Source organism: Lotus japonicus, chromosome 5 (assembly GCF_012489685.1).
Source record: "Lotus japonicus ecotype B-129 chromosome 5, LjGifu_v1.2".
Taxonomy (NCBI): Eukaryota; Viridiplantae; Streptophyta; class Magnoliopsida; order Fabales; family Fabaceae; genus Lotus; species Lotus japonicus.
This window is the reverse complement of record NC_080045.1, coordinates 29,626,844-29,642,118: the sequence shown is the minus strand read 5'-3', so window position 1 is coordinate 29,642,118 and position 15,275 is coordinate 29,626,844.

Below are 15,275 nucleotides of genomic sequence, written 5' to 3'. Positions count from 1 at the left end.
TCTGAAGATTAGTGATCAATGCATAATTGATGCATATTATTTGTGATTTTTTTAGCTTAAATGAATTACATTTATGCAATATTTAGGTAACTTATCTCAATTCTAACCTTTCACACATGTTTGGGTTGTTTTTTATAGAAAAACGCTTTGATATTTCTTTTTAGCTTTTATGACCTGCTGCACTAGTACAGATTGAATATGGAGCTTCATAAATCCTATTGGGGCGAATAATATGTTGTTGGAAAGCTTACTCGAAGCCCTACAACTTCCATGTTCAGAGAAATTCATTAATATATCTCTACCTTTGTCAGGATTTCCTTGCAAAATTTTTGTCGCTAATCCTGCAAGTCTGGACCAGCCTATACAAAAACAATCATATCTTAGGCTAGAGAACTCGGAATTCGGAAAACTCAGAAGGCCCGCGAAGCTGTCTTAAAGAGATACAATCGTCATGTTTACCTCAATTAAAGATTCATCTTTTTTTGTAGGACCCTCAGATGCCTGAAGTGTTTAGCAACTTACTCATTTGTGGGCCCCGTTAGAAAACAAGGAATCGTTTCTTGGTGGATAAGTTTGTTTACTAGTTAAAATAGGCTAGTTGAGACTTTTTTTAGGCATCTCACCTCACCTCATACTTATTTCTTAGTATTTTAGTTATTTTTCCTATGGCTTGCTAAACTTTTCTATTTGTCTAGGAAATTTTATTTTTCATGTGAGATTCTGTTCTTAATAATAATTGTTTTTATTCAAAAATGATTTATGATCTTACTCATGCTTGAGTACGCTTACTGTTCTTGACTAATGAATTGGTCGATTCTTGTCCGATTGACCCGATTTCAGTTTCTTTGGATCGGCAGCGAGGTAATCTTTCTAATCCATACCTTTGTTTCTACTTTCTGTTGCTTTAAACCATGTCTTTTTGTGCTCAAAGTTTTGAGCATTTTCCAAAAACATCTTTTTAATTCGATTTTTTCTTTCAATCCTCTTCTATGCCTTTCCTGCGTTCCATATTCACCGTCGGCGCGCTCGGATTTTCTCTGAGTCGCCGTAGATCTGAAAAATAGTGAAAATACCCATTTTCACCAAAGTTTCGCTTTTTGAACCAAAAATTCACGACTTAACCTAGTGCCTTTAGAATTAGTTGCTATAAACGACATTCTCTACGACCCTATCAAATTCGTTTTCAAAAATTTCAACTTTGACTGTTTGAGCCTAAAGTCTTGACCCAAATGAAGGTATGAAAAACACTAGAAAAGGGGGTTTAAATAGGGTTTTGAAGTAAAAATAGTTTCTTTTAAGGTTTACGCAAACTCCCGGATTCAAAGGTAGAAGAGTAAAGAGTAAAGAGAGAAACTGTTAGGTACTAGAAAAATGTAATAGGAAAGAAGAAGATTGAATGCTATTAAGACACTGAATCCTCTGGTATGAACCCAGAAGCAGTGTTTAGGGAAATACAAGGAAGAAAATAACAAGATAAACTTGAGCAATTCGAGAGTGCTCAATCTCTCCCAGTCCAGACTAATTTCTGCCTACCTCACTCTCTCTCCAAACCAACATATATTCCCTAGGTTGATACCCTATGGTCCCCCCCTCACCCATGTGTGTGTTGCCACCTCATTAGTCGGTTATCTTGGGATCCAAGCTTCTAGAAGGTGGATCTTCAGGTACAGTTGTCCCTTGCTTGGGCCTCCTCTCATAGACTTTGCCAAATCTGGGCCTAGAGTGTGGGTTTGCAACATCTCTCCCCCCTTGAAGAATCACCTTGTCCTCAAGGTGATGATTAGGGAATTGTTCCAGCAGAGCAGTGTAGTCTTCCTAGGAATCTTCAAAAGTTGGAAGATCTTTCCATCTAACCAAAACTTCAATGCTCCCATTCTCCTTCTGTCTTGTTCCTAGAATAGTTTCTGGTTCTACTAAGAGCTCCCAATCTTCTGTTAATGAGCTGGGTAATGGTTGGCAAGGAGTTCCCTCATTAATTGCCTTCTTGAGCAAGGAAATGTGAAATACTGGATGGATTAGACTGCCCTCTGGTAATTGCAACTTGTAAGCAACAGGATTGATCTTGTCTATCACTAAAAAGGGTCCATAGTACCTTGGACTAAGCTTCTGATTTTTCCTTTTAGCCAGGCTTTTGAGCTTATAAGGCTGTATCTTGAGATATACCATGTCCCCAATCTCAAACTGCACATCTCTCCTGTGTCTATTGGCCTGCTGTTTCATTCTGTTCTGGGCCTTTTCCAGATTTTCTTTGAGCTCTCTCAGAAGTAAGTTCCTCTCAGCAGTCATCCTTTCAACTTCCTCTACTGAAGTTAAAGAATCAGTCCCCTTGATGATCACAGGTGCTTCCCTCCCATATAATGCTTTGAAGGGTGTGGTTTTGATGGCAGAGTGGTAGTTGGTGTTGTACCAAAATTCTGCCCAACACAACCACTTAGGCCACTGTTTGGGTTTGGTCCCAGTCACACACCTAAGATAGGTCTCCACACATTTGTTTACAATCTCAGTCTGTCCATCTGTTTGTGGGTGGTATGCAGAACTAAATTTCAATTTGGTTCCTGCTAATTTAAATAGTTCTGTCCAGAAGGTGCTTAGGAAAACTCTGTCTCTATCAGAGACTATGGATGTAGGAAATCCATGTAGTTTGACTACCTCCTTGATAAAGAGTTCTGCAACTTCTTTTGCATTATAAGGGTGTGAGAGTGCAAAGAAGTGAGCATACTTGGTGAATCTGTCCACTACTACCAGTATTGTGTCTTTCCCCATGGTTTTAGGTAGCCCCCCAATGAAATCCATGGAAATGTCAGTCCATACCTGAGTAGGGATGGGTAGTGGCTGTAGGAAGCCAGCTGGGCTGAGTGCTTCATATTTGTTCCTTTGACATACTTCACATTTCTGTACATAACTCTGAATATCCAGCTTCATCCCTTCCCAGAAAAAGAGAGCAGAAATCGTCTTATAGGTTCTGAAAATGCCTGCATGTCCCCCTTGTTTAGAATCATGGAACTCTTGTAATATGGTGAGAATTTTCCCAGACCCTTTGGGAATGACAATCCTCCCTTTATAGAGTAATCTCCCTCTCCTCAATTGGTACCCTGCCACAGAAGTGCCTTGAGTGATCAGCTCTTGCATGATTTTCCTATATTTTTCCTCTGCCATAATCTCAGTTTCTAAATCCTCCCAATCTGCACAATGAACTGAAGATATAGCTGAGAATTTCATTTTTCTGGATAATGCATCTGCTGCCTTATTCTCAATTCCTGGCTTGTATTTGATTTCAAAATCAAATCCCATTAATTTGGATACCCATTTTTGCTGTTCCTCTCCCATCAACCTCTGTTCAGCTAAGAATCTTAGGCTCTTCTGATCTGTATGTATGATGAATTTCTGCCCTAGGAGATAGTGTCTCCATTTCTGAACTGCAATCACGACTGCCATTAATTCTCTCTCATATACAGACTTGGCCTGTGCTCTTTCTGAAAGTGTCTTACTCATATAAGCCACTGGTTTCCCATCTTGCATTAGTCTGCCCTAACCCTTTTCCTGATGCATCAGCCTCTAGAACAAAGGTTTTTGCAAAATTTGGCACTGCCAAAACTGGCACAGTTGTCATGATCACCTTCAGATTCTCAAAAGCCTGAGCTGCCTCTTCACTCCTATTGAAGTTGTTCTTTTTGAGTAAATGGTTGAGAGGTTGGGCCAGTTTACTATAATTCTTCACAAATTTCCTATAATACCCTGTTAACCCAAGGAATCCTCTTAATCCTTTCACATCTTTCGGAGTGGGCCAGTTCAACATATCTTTGATTTTGTTAGGGTCAGCAGCTACCCCTTGTCCTGATATCACATGCCCCAAATACACCAATTCCAGTTGACCAAAAGAACATTTCTTTTGGTTTGCCACCAGGTGGTTATCCTCTAAAGCTTGCAAAACCTTCCTCAAGTGTTCCCTATGCTTTTCCTCACTCTCACTGTATATCAAGATATCATCAAAAAATACAAGTGCAAATTTTCTAAGATAGGGCTTCAAGACTTGGTTCATGAGTGCTTGAAAGGTTGAGGGTGCATTGGATAGGCCAAATGGTAGGACTAGGTATTCATAGTGGCCCTCATGGGTTCTGAAAGCAGTCTTAGGAATGTCTTCCTCTCTCATTCTAATCTGGTGATAACCAGATTTCAAATCAAGTTTTGAAAAAACCACAGCTGCTCCTATTTCATCTAACAGTTCATCAATAATTGGTATAGGGAATTTGTCAGGGATTGTAAGCTTGTTGAGGGCTCTATAATCCACACAAAATCGCCACCCTCCATCTTTCTTTTTCACCAATATAGCAGGACTGCTAAAAGGGCTTGTACTGGGTCTAATGATCCCTGCCTTGAGCATGTCTTTTACTAATTTTTCAATCTCATTTTTCTGATAGAATGGATACCTGTAGGGCCTACTGTTGGGTATGGAAGCTCCTTCTTGAAGCAAAATGGCATGATCTGTTGCTCTCTTGGGAGGTAGCCCCTTTGGTTCTTGAAAAACTTCAGGAAATTCCGCTAGGATTCCCTCTATCTCTTCTGAAATCTCAGTTGCAATCCTTGTATCCTCAGTCAACCCCTCATAAGAGAGGTAATATGCTTCACCCTCCTTCTCCATAGTATTTTTAATAGATTTCCATCCTGCAGCAATCTTACACCAGGATGGTTCCCCTTGTAAGAACATTTTCTGTCCTTGAACCTCCCATTGAATGGTCAGCTTTTGGAAATTTGCTCTAATGTTGCCAAGACTAGCAAGCCAATCCATTCCCAGCACCACTTTTGTTCCCCCTAGGCCTAGGATGAAAAAATGTTGAGTAATGGGAATCCCCTGAACCTCTAGCTTCAGGTTCTTACATACTCCGGAATTTCTCTCCCTAGCCCCATTTCCCACCTCCACTATATACTCTGAAGTGGCAATCACAGGTATGTCTAGTTCCACCACCAGCTCTTGAGAAATGAAGTTGCTGGTTGCCCCACAATCCACCAATATCAGAACTTCTCTGCTCCCAATCTTTCCTTTGACCTTGAAAGATCTATTAGAGGTTAACCCTTCCTTGCTATTCATGGATAATTGCAGCACCTTTCCTTCCAAAATGAATTCCCCATCCTCAGCCTCTTCGAAAACCTCATCTTCCTCTTCTTCCTCTTCCCCCTCTACCAGAATCAATTGATAATTCCTCATGGCACATATGTGCTCCCTTCCCCACTTCTCCCCACACTTAAAGCATAACCCCTTTCTACTTCTTTCCTGTAGCTCGGTTTGAGAGAGCCTTTGCCCTCCATTCCACTTCTTCTCAGGAATTTTTCCTTCATTGCTTCCTGTTCCCCCTTTGTTCACAAGATTTTTCCCATCATTTTCAGCAGTTCCAGTTCCCCCTCTGTTTTGGTGATTCGCAGCAGAGTTAGCAAACCTCCCCTTGTTGTCTCCAGTACTGGGAAAATACCTTCCCCCAGTTCCTCCTTTCTCCTTCCACCCACGTTTTTCATCATCTCTCAGTTTCCCTCCTCTCATAGCGGAGTTTTTCTCCTCGAGCAGCAGTGCTCTGTCCATCAGCTCAGCGAGGTCATCAGCTGGGTACAATTTCATTTCAGCTTTGATGTCTTCCTGCAAACCGTTCAGGAATACCCCTTTTAACACCTCCCTGTCAGCGTTTCTCATGGGTGCAGCTAAGAGCTCGAAGGCTTCTCGATATTCCATGACGCTACCCTTCTGTTTGGCACTGAGTAGAGGTCCAAACGGGTTCTGGACAAGATCCGGTTGGAAACGGCGGATCAGAGCTTGTTTGAACGGTTCCCAAGCTCGCTCCTGAGCTTGCTCTTCCCACCACTGAAACCAGCTGAGGGCACGATCTTCCATGGCGATCATCACCATCTCGATCTTCTCCCTTTCTTCGACCCGACTGAGCCTGAAAAAACGCTCGACCTTCGTTATCCAGCCATACGCGTCGCTTCCGTTGAACATCGGAATGTCGACTCGCCTTCCCGTGACTGCTCGCAGATGGTGACGGTGATGATAGGGTTCGTGCTGCTCACGATCGTGCGTCGCAGCTCGAGACCAAGAGCGCGACCCGGGTTGTGACCCGAAATCGCTTCTCCTTGCGGTGACTGAGCTCGCATCGCGTGAGGTTCTTCGATGGCGTGGGGTGTTGGAACGACCCCTTCGCCGGTTGTCGCGACTCAGGAAGAGTCGTCGGAGCTCCTCAAACTGTTCGTGAGCCACTTCCTTCATCTCGGTGAGGGAACGCTCCAAGTTGTCAACCCGATTCTCCATAGCTCTGCGGGTGAGTACCATACAAAGCTCCCTTTGGATCGGGAGCTCTGATACCAATGTTAGGTACCAGAAAAATGTAATAGGAAAGAAGAAGATTGAATGCTATTAAGACACTGAATCCTCTGGTATGAACCCAGAAGCAGTGTTTAGGGAAATACAAGGAAGAAAATAACAAGATAAACTTGAGCAATTCGAGAGTGCTCAATCTCTCCCAGTCCAGACTAATTTCTGCCTACCTCACTCTCTCTCCAAACCAACATATATTCCCTAGGTTGATACCCTATGGTCCCCCCCTCACCCATGTGTGTGTTGCCACCTCATTAGTCGGTTATCTTGGGATCCAAGCTTCTAGAAGGTGGATCTTCAGGTACAGCTGTCCCTTGCTTGGGCCTCCTCTCATAGACTTTGCCAAATCTGGGCCTAGAGTGTGGGTTTGCAACAGAAACACAAAAGGATTTTATCCTGGTTCACTTGAACAAATCCTCAAGCTAATCCAGTCCACCCGTTAAGGTGATTTCTTCCTTCGTCGAATGAAGGTAATCCACTAATCAAAGGTTGTTACAACTGCACTAGCACACCTTGCTCAGTGACTAACAATCCTAAGAACTAGCAAACACCAAGACACACAAGTCTTAGTCTTCTCAAGGCTACTGACCTAACCGATCCCTTAAGGAAATACAATCAAGAGTTTAAAAGATTGGGTTTACAAAGATTTGCTTCTAAACAAGCAGAGTGTAAACAAATTATGAACAATGAAGAAAAAGATTGCTAAGGTTTATCGCTTAAATGAGATTTGTATTGCAATGCAGTGTCTTAGTCTTTTTCTTCCTTTCTTCAGCCTTTAAATACTACAAGCAAGAGGTGATATTTCCGTTGTGAAATTCTATCCGTTGGAGGGTACTTCTGGAAATTCCAGAACATACAATGGTTGATCCTCATAGGTAGACTGGTCAGGATAGTACACTGCGAATGTACTATTTGATAGTGACCTTATGTCCTTTATAGTAGACTTCTGATCTTCAGAGGCGCGCTTCAAATATGAACTTGTGAAGCTTCTAGTCAGAGTCACGAGGATGCTCAGATCTTCAGAACTTCTGGTCTTTAGAATAGAGGCACTTGGTCTTCAGAGCCAGCTTTCTTGGATCTTCATAAACTTCAAGTCTTCAGAGTCTTTGACCGTTCACTTCAGAACTTCTGGTCTTCAGAGTCTTCAGCACTTGATTCTTCAGAGCCTACATCTGAGCTTTGATCTTCAGATCATCTAAAGCAGTAGTAAACTACCGTTCATTTGAACGTAGTGAGTGCAGAAGCGGTTTGGTGTTCAAAACTTTGGTCTTTGACTTCTGATGAAAACCCTTTTCAATCAGAATCAGAACCTGTTTGTCAAATACACAAAAGACAAACATTAGAGTACCAAAGTTATTCAAACTCAAAATATATACATGTTATTATCAAAACTTTGAGATGTTCACATAACCAAATCTTGGTCTTACAATCTCTCCCTTTTTGATTATGACAAAACTATATATTTTGATGAATAAAAACTAACATAGATTAGAGTTTAAGGATTAGAAAGATCTTATCCTGATGTGTATAGTTTGTTCAGCTCCTTCTGAATCAAGGTATCAGAGTTTAACCGTCAGCACTTAGAAGCAGGTGAAGAGCACTTCTTAGCACAATTGATCATTAATTCTCCAAAACAAGATCAAAATATTACTAGTACTCCCCCTTATTAAAAGAACATAATAAAGAAAAGAATGAAGTTGTGATGCAGGGTGAAGACCTTTATGAAGGTATGAAAAACACTAGAAATAGGGGTTTGAATAGGGTTTTGCAGATAAACGTTTCCCTTTTTGATTTCAAGGAAATCTCTCGGTTTCAAGGAAAGAAGGTGCAAAAGATAAAGAGGGAAAAACACTTTGACTTTCTCCTCGTTCAGTTGAACAAATCCTCAAGCTACCTCTAGTCCACCCGTTAAGGTGATTTCTTCCTTCATTGAATGAAGGTAATCCACTAATCAAAGGTTGTTACAACTGCACTAGCACAACTTGCTACGTCACTAACACACCTAAGAACTAGCAACCACTAAGACACACAAGTCTTAGTCTTCTCAAGGATTCTGACCTAACCGGTCCCTTAAGGAATTACAAACACTTTGAACAAAGTTTGGGTTTACAATGAAGTGCTTCTAAACAAGCAATGTGTAAACAAATTTAGAACAATGAAAAAATAAACTGCTAAGGTATTCGCTAAGAGTATTTTGATTGCAATAAGTTTCTTGGTCATTTCTTCCTTTCTTCAGCCTTTATATATTCCAAGCTTTGAGTGATTTTCCCGTTGAAGGATTCTATCCGTTGGAGGGCATTTCTGGAATTTCCAGAACCTACTGTAGCTGATCCTCGTTAGGTAGGCGGTCAGAATAGTACACTACACTTGTACTTTTGATAGTGACCCATGCCTTTTGCTTTTGACTTCTGATCTTCAGAGGCGCTTCTCATTAGAACAAGTGAAGCTTCTAAACAGAGTCACGAGGTTGCTTGGATATTCAAAACTTCAAGTCTTCAGCATTTGGACCGTTCACTCGGAACTTCTGGTCTTTAGAGTAGAAGCACTTGGTCTTCAGAACCAGCTTTCTTTGGGTCTTCAGAGTCTTTGACCGTTCAATCAGAACATCTGGTCATCATAATCTTCAGCACTTAATCTTCAGAACCCATTATCAGAGCTTTATCTTAAGAACTTCTAAAGGAATATTCTACCGTTCATCAGAACGTAGTGAGTGCAGAAGCAGATTAATGGTCATTGTTTGATCTTTGACTTCTGATGAATTCAACTTTCAATCACAATCAGAACCTGTTTGTCAAACACATAAAAGACAAAAGTTAGAGTACCAAAATTGTTCATCACCAAATATATACTTATTATCATCAAAGCCTAGAGATGTACAACAAAACCAAATTGTAAGACCCTGAAATAAATAACTAGCTTATTTCTTTAATTTCATTATATTAATTAATTGAGTGTTTATATTCTACTATTTTTAATTTATTTTTCTGACTTGATTTTAATTACGAATCAAGGAAATTATTAAATAATAATATTATTAGTCTTCTTATTTTTAATAAGCCATAACTCATCGTTTTATTTAATAAGCACAATTCAACGCTATTTGAGCTATCTAACAGTTATCTTCTCCCCTTTAATGATAATAAATTATTCTTATCACTTTCCTTATAATTTATTCTAGCTTAAATGCATAATATGACAATGTCATATTTGCTCCAACTATCTCAAATCATCTGTTGGCATAGTTCTTACTCATTTCCTTTGTCTTTTGATCATTTTAATGTACTTAAAGTGATCCTAATTTATATTTTATTATTTCATAGAATTTTCCATAATTTTTTGTATGATAATATATCATCCTTATATTTTTCTCTTAACTCTATGAGTTAAATTCTTGAGTGTCTGAATCAATTTGTATCCCGTTGTTAAAATATCTTCTCTCTTACCTGACACTCCCTCCTACACGTCTCCCATCCACCAATCCCCTTCTCTCCCTCATTCTGGACCACTCATTATCCCTCACGTGCTCACTCTCTCGTTCATTTCCTCTTTTGGCATCAGGTCCCATCTTCTAAATATAATCACCGTTTCTTCTTTTTCTCAATTTTTCTTTCCTTGTTACAGCAACAACCCACCACTCACTATCTTCACTCTCTTCACTGTCACCCAATCCCGTTCTCTCTTTCCCTCATAACTCTCGACACCATCTTTGATATGCCCCAAGTTGATGCAAGGGCTTGATGAATCGTCTAGGATGATTTTAGGACTTGAGAAATCAGAGTTGGAAGGGAAAAACAAAGAAGAATTTCGTGCAAGGAAAAGATGGACAGAATTGGAATGGAACTTTATGGATATGGAAGTGCAGACGTCACACAAAGGTGGTGGCAAACCTTTGATAAGTCAAGGTCTTGAATCACTCAAGGGATATGAGAATCACTCTCAACAAACTGAACTAACTCAGAAAAAATAATCTTATTCATTCATGATCTGTCTATTACATTGAAGGAGTGGTCCTTATAAAGAAGAAGGAAATTCAGCCTAGTTACAAAAAATGATGAGGTGTAATTTCTCTAGAAGAATCCTAGGCTAGGAGTTACAAATTAAAAGAGGAAGATAGTGATATGCTTCAGCCCTGAACGTGTTTTTAGTGGCTGATTGCTTCATGTAACTCCCTTTCTTGATTGTTATTCTGACCAGGGAACATAGCAGTCAATGCTCTTTATGCACTTAATTTCCTTGTCTTTGTAACTCCATTCTTGCCTTTAAAAGCTCTTCAATCCTTTTACTTTGCTGATGTAACTCCTCCATTCAGAACTTATTCAAATTCAAACACATTCAAAGAGTTTTAAGAAAGGAATGGGTCCCTCCCTTTAAGCCCTTCATGCGCCCCATGCACACACACACCACTTGAAGTGGATTAAACACACTAAAATAAAATTCAGCAACATAATGCATTTGGATCCAACTTATTCAATTGGTCATTTGCATCTTTATTGAAATAAAATAAAACAAAGCATCACATGGCAGCCCCTATGCGTGGGCTGGCTCTTCTTCTTGGGCCTGAATGATCATCATGATTTTTTGGTTCCATCTCTTCTACCACTTTGTCTTCAAGAATGGTTGCCACTACTTGCTGAAGAGTCTCTTTGGCCTTTTTAGCTCTAGCCCTTGTCATTGGTCCTCCAAGTCCTTTTAGTGCTCCATGACCCTTGTCCTTGTCCTTGTCCTCATCATTCCCTCCCTCTTGAAAAGGATTTGACCTCAAATCAAAGTCTCCTCCATCTGTATCGAAGAGAGATAAATCAGAGACATTAAAGGTTGAGCTGATGTTATACTCACCTGGAAGCTCTATTTTGTAGGCATTGTTATTGACTCTCTCAAGAACTTGAAAAGGTCCATCCCCTCTAGGTTGGAGTTTGGATTTCCTTTGTTCTGGAAACCTTTCCTTCCTCATGTGCACCCAAACCCAATCTCCGGGTTGGAACACCACCTCCTTTCTTCCCTTGTTAGCTTGTCTAGCATAACTCTCATTCTTTCTCTCAATTTGAGCCTTCACACGCTCATGCATCTTCTTGACATATTCAGCTTTGCCCTGTCCTTCCTTGTGCTTGAAAACAGAAATGTTAGGCATAGGCAACAAATCAAGAGGAGTCAAAGGGTTAAATCCATACACTACTTCAAATGGAGAGCAATTGGTAGTGCTATGGACAGCCCTATTGTAAGCAAATTCAACATGAGGCAAACACGCCTCCCAAGCCTTTAAGTTGGCCTTAAGGACAGTCCTAAGCAAGGTGCCTAGGGTCCTATTAACCACCTCAGTTTGCCCATCAGTTTGTGGGTGGCAAGTGGTAGAGAACAAAAGTTTAGTACCTAACTTCCCCCATAAAGTCCTCCAGAAGTGACTTAGGAACTTGGTGTCCCTATCACTAACTATGCTTCTAGGCATCCCATGAAGTCTTACAACTTCTTTAAAGAACAAATCAGCAACGTGACAAGCATCATCAGCTTTCCTGCAAGGAATAAAGTGAGCCATTTTTGAAAACCTATCAACAACCACAAAAATGGAATCCTTACCATTCTTTGTTCTAGGGAGGCCTAAAACAAAGTCCATAGACAAGTCAACCCAAGGGTATTCAGGGATTGGCAAAGGAATATACAAACCATGTGGCATCACCTTAGACTTAGCCTTCTTGCAAACAATGCAATGTTCACAAAACTTGATCACATCATGTTTCATTTTGGGCCAATAAAAATGTTCCTGTAAAGTTTCTAGAGTCTTTTGGACTCCAAAATGACCGATTAATCCCCCAGCATGGGATTCTTTAACAAGCAGTTCTCTAATGGAACTTTTAGGCACACACAACCTGTTTTCCTTAAATAAAAATCCATTGTGCCTATAAAATCCATTTTGAGAAACTTTCTCACAAGCCACAAAAATTTCAGCAAAGTTATCATCTTTTTCATACATTTCTTTCACATGTTCAAGTCCTAGCAATTTAGTCTCTAACATGGAAAGCAACACGTGTCTCCTGGATAAAGCATCAGCCACAATGTTACTTTTCCCTTTTTTGTGTTTTATGACATAGGGAAATTGTTCCAAAAATTCAACCCATTTGGCATGCCTTTTGTTCAACTTACCTTGCCCCTTCAAGTATTTCAGCGACTCATGATCACTATGAATCACGAATTCCTTGGGCAAAAGATAATGCTGCCAAGTCTTCAAAGCTCTCACCAAAGCATACAATTCCTTATCATAAGTAGAATAGTTAAGGGCAGCTCCGCTTAACTTTTCACTAAAATAAGCAATTGGGTGGCCTTCTTGAAGCAACACAGCACCAATACCTACATTTGAAGCATCACATTCAAGTTCAAAAGATTTAGCAAAGTTAGGTAAAGCAAGTATAGGTGCATGGGTAAGCTTATGCTTTAGGGCAGCAAAGGCCTCTTCTTGATTCTTTCCCCAATGAAAACCCACATTCTTTTTCACCACTTCATTTAGGGGTGCTGCCAAGGTACTAAAGTCCTTTACAAACCTCCTGTAGAAACTGGCCAAGCCATGAAAACTTCTTACATCACCCGCGGATTTAGGAGTGGGCCACTCTTGAATGGCTTTGATCTTTTCCTCATCAACCTGCACTCCTTTCGAACTCACAACAAAACCAAGAAACACAACATGGTCAGTGCAAAAAGTGCATTTCTCAAGATTGGCAAACAATTTTTCCTTTCTAAGCATACTCAAGACAGATCTTAAGTGCTCAACATGCAGCTCAAGAGACTCTATAGACCAAAATATCATCAAAGTACACAACCACAAATTTCCCAATGAATTCCCTCAAAACATGGTTCATTAGTCTCATAAAAGTACTAGGTGCATTAGTTAAACCAAAAGGCATAACCAACCATTCATACAAACCATATTTAGTTTTGAAAGCAGTTTTCCATTCATCCCCTTCTTTAATCCTTATTTGATTGTAACCACTTTTCAAATCAATTTTAGAAAAATAACATGCTCCATGCAATTCATCAAGCAAATCATCAAGTCTAGGAATAGGGTGCCTATACTTAATGGTGATGTTATTCAAGGCTCTACAATCAGAGCACATTCTCCAAGTCCCATCTTTCTTTGGTACCAAAATCACCGGTATAGCACAAGGACTCATGCTATTTCTTACCCACCCTTTGTTCAAGAGTTCTTCCACTTGTCTTTGAATTTCAGTGGTTTCTTGTGGGTTGCTTCTATATGCTGGCCTATTAGGCAAAGAAGCTCCCGGAATGAGATCAATTTGATGCTCAATTCCTCTCAGTGGTGGTAGACCACTTGGAACACTTGTTGGAAACACATCCTCATAATCCTGCAAAAGAGATTTAACACTAGAAGGCAGCTCAAAATTTTCAAAAGTGTTAGTGTTCAAAATCTGATTTTTGCAAAACATCAAGTATAGGATCTGTTTTGAAGCTATCATCCTTTTCACCTCTCTCTTTTTGATCAAACAAATTTCTTTTCTCTCAAGTATTTCACTCTTTTCTTTTTGCTCTCTCTCAAGTGTTTCACTCTTTTCTTTTTGCTTCCTCTCAAGTGTCTCACTCTTTTCTTTTCTCTCTTGTTCAATCTTTTCTCTCATTTTCTTTTGATCCTCACGCACCTCCCTAGGGCTCAAAGGTTTGAGCGTAATTTTCTGGCCATGATGTTGGAATGAGATCTTGTTGGTGCTGCCATTATGATCAGAGTTGGTGTCATATTGCCATGGTCTTCCCAGCAGTATGTGACTAGCCTCCATGGGAACAACATCACAAAGAACCTTATCCCTGTATTTGCCAATGGAAAAGTCAACTTCAACTTGCTTACTTACTTGTATTTCTCCATAGTGGCTGAGCCATTGAAGTTTGTATGGCCAAGGATGTGGTTTTGTGACCAGGTTCAGCTTCTCCACCATTCTTTCACTAGCCACATTAGTACAGCTCCTGCCATCAACAATCATCAAGCAAATCTGCCCATTGACAGAACATCTTGTGTGAAAGATATTCTCTCTTTGGCTTTCTTTCTTTGGCTTTTGTTGGCTACCAAGCATTCTTCGGATCATCAACAGTTCACCATTCATGGCTGCCTCCTCTTCTTCTTCACTTTGTTCTCCTTCGGACTCACTGGTGTAGTCTCCATCATCCTTAAGAATCATGGTCTTTTTGGAGGCACATTCATAAGCATAATGTCCCATACCTTGGCATTTGAAGCACTTGACCTCTTTGCTCTTTTTGGATGGTTGTTCAAGAGGTTTTGAAGAAGCTGAAGCTTGTGGTTTGGTGGTTGGTTTGCTAAGGGTGCTCGGCCCTTCATTCTTCATTCTGTCTCTCCAAGATGAATTGGAATTGGTAGAACTCTTCCTTGCAAGCCCTTTCCTTTTGAGTTGTTGCTCAACTTTAGTGGCCTTGTGCAGCAATTCTTCCATGTCTACATATTCCTGAAGTTCTACAATATCTCTAACATCATTAGATAAACCATTAATAAATCGAATCATGGTTACCTCTTCATCCTCCTCAAGATTGGCTTGCAACATAAGCACCTCAAGTTCTTTGTAATACTCCTCAACACTCTTGCTGCCTTGGGTAAGTTTTTGAAGTTTAAATTTTACATCCCTAGCATGGCTTGAAGGGACATATCTTTTCCTCATGATTCGTTTCATTTCAGCCCATGTTTCCACCGCTGGCTCCTCATTTCTCAATCTCTCTTTTGCAAACTTATTCCACCAAACAAGAGCATAGTCTGAAAAGTGAGCAGCTGCAAGTTTCACCTTTTGGTCCTCCTCATAGTTGTTGCAAGCAAAGACATGCTCTATTTTGAGTTCCCACTCCAAGTATGCCTCTGGATCACTCTTTCCCTTAAAAGGAGGAATTTGGAATTTGACTCCTTCAATCCGAGCAGGCC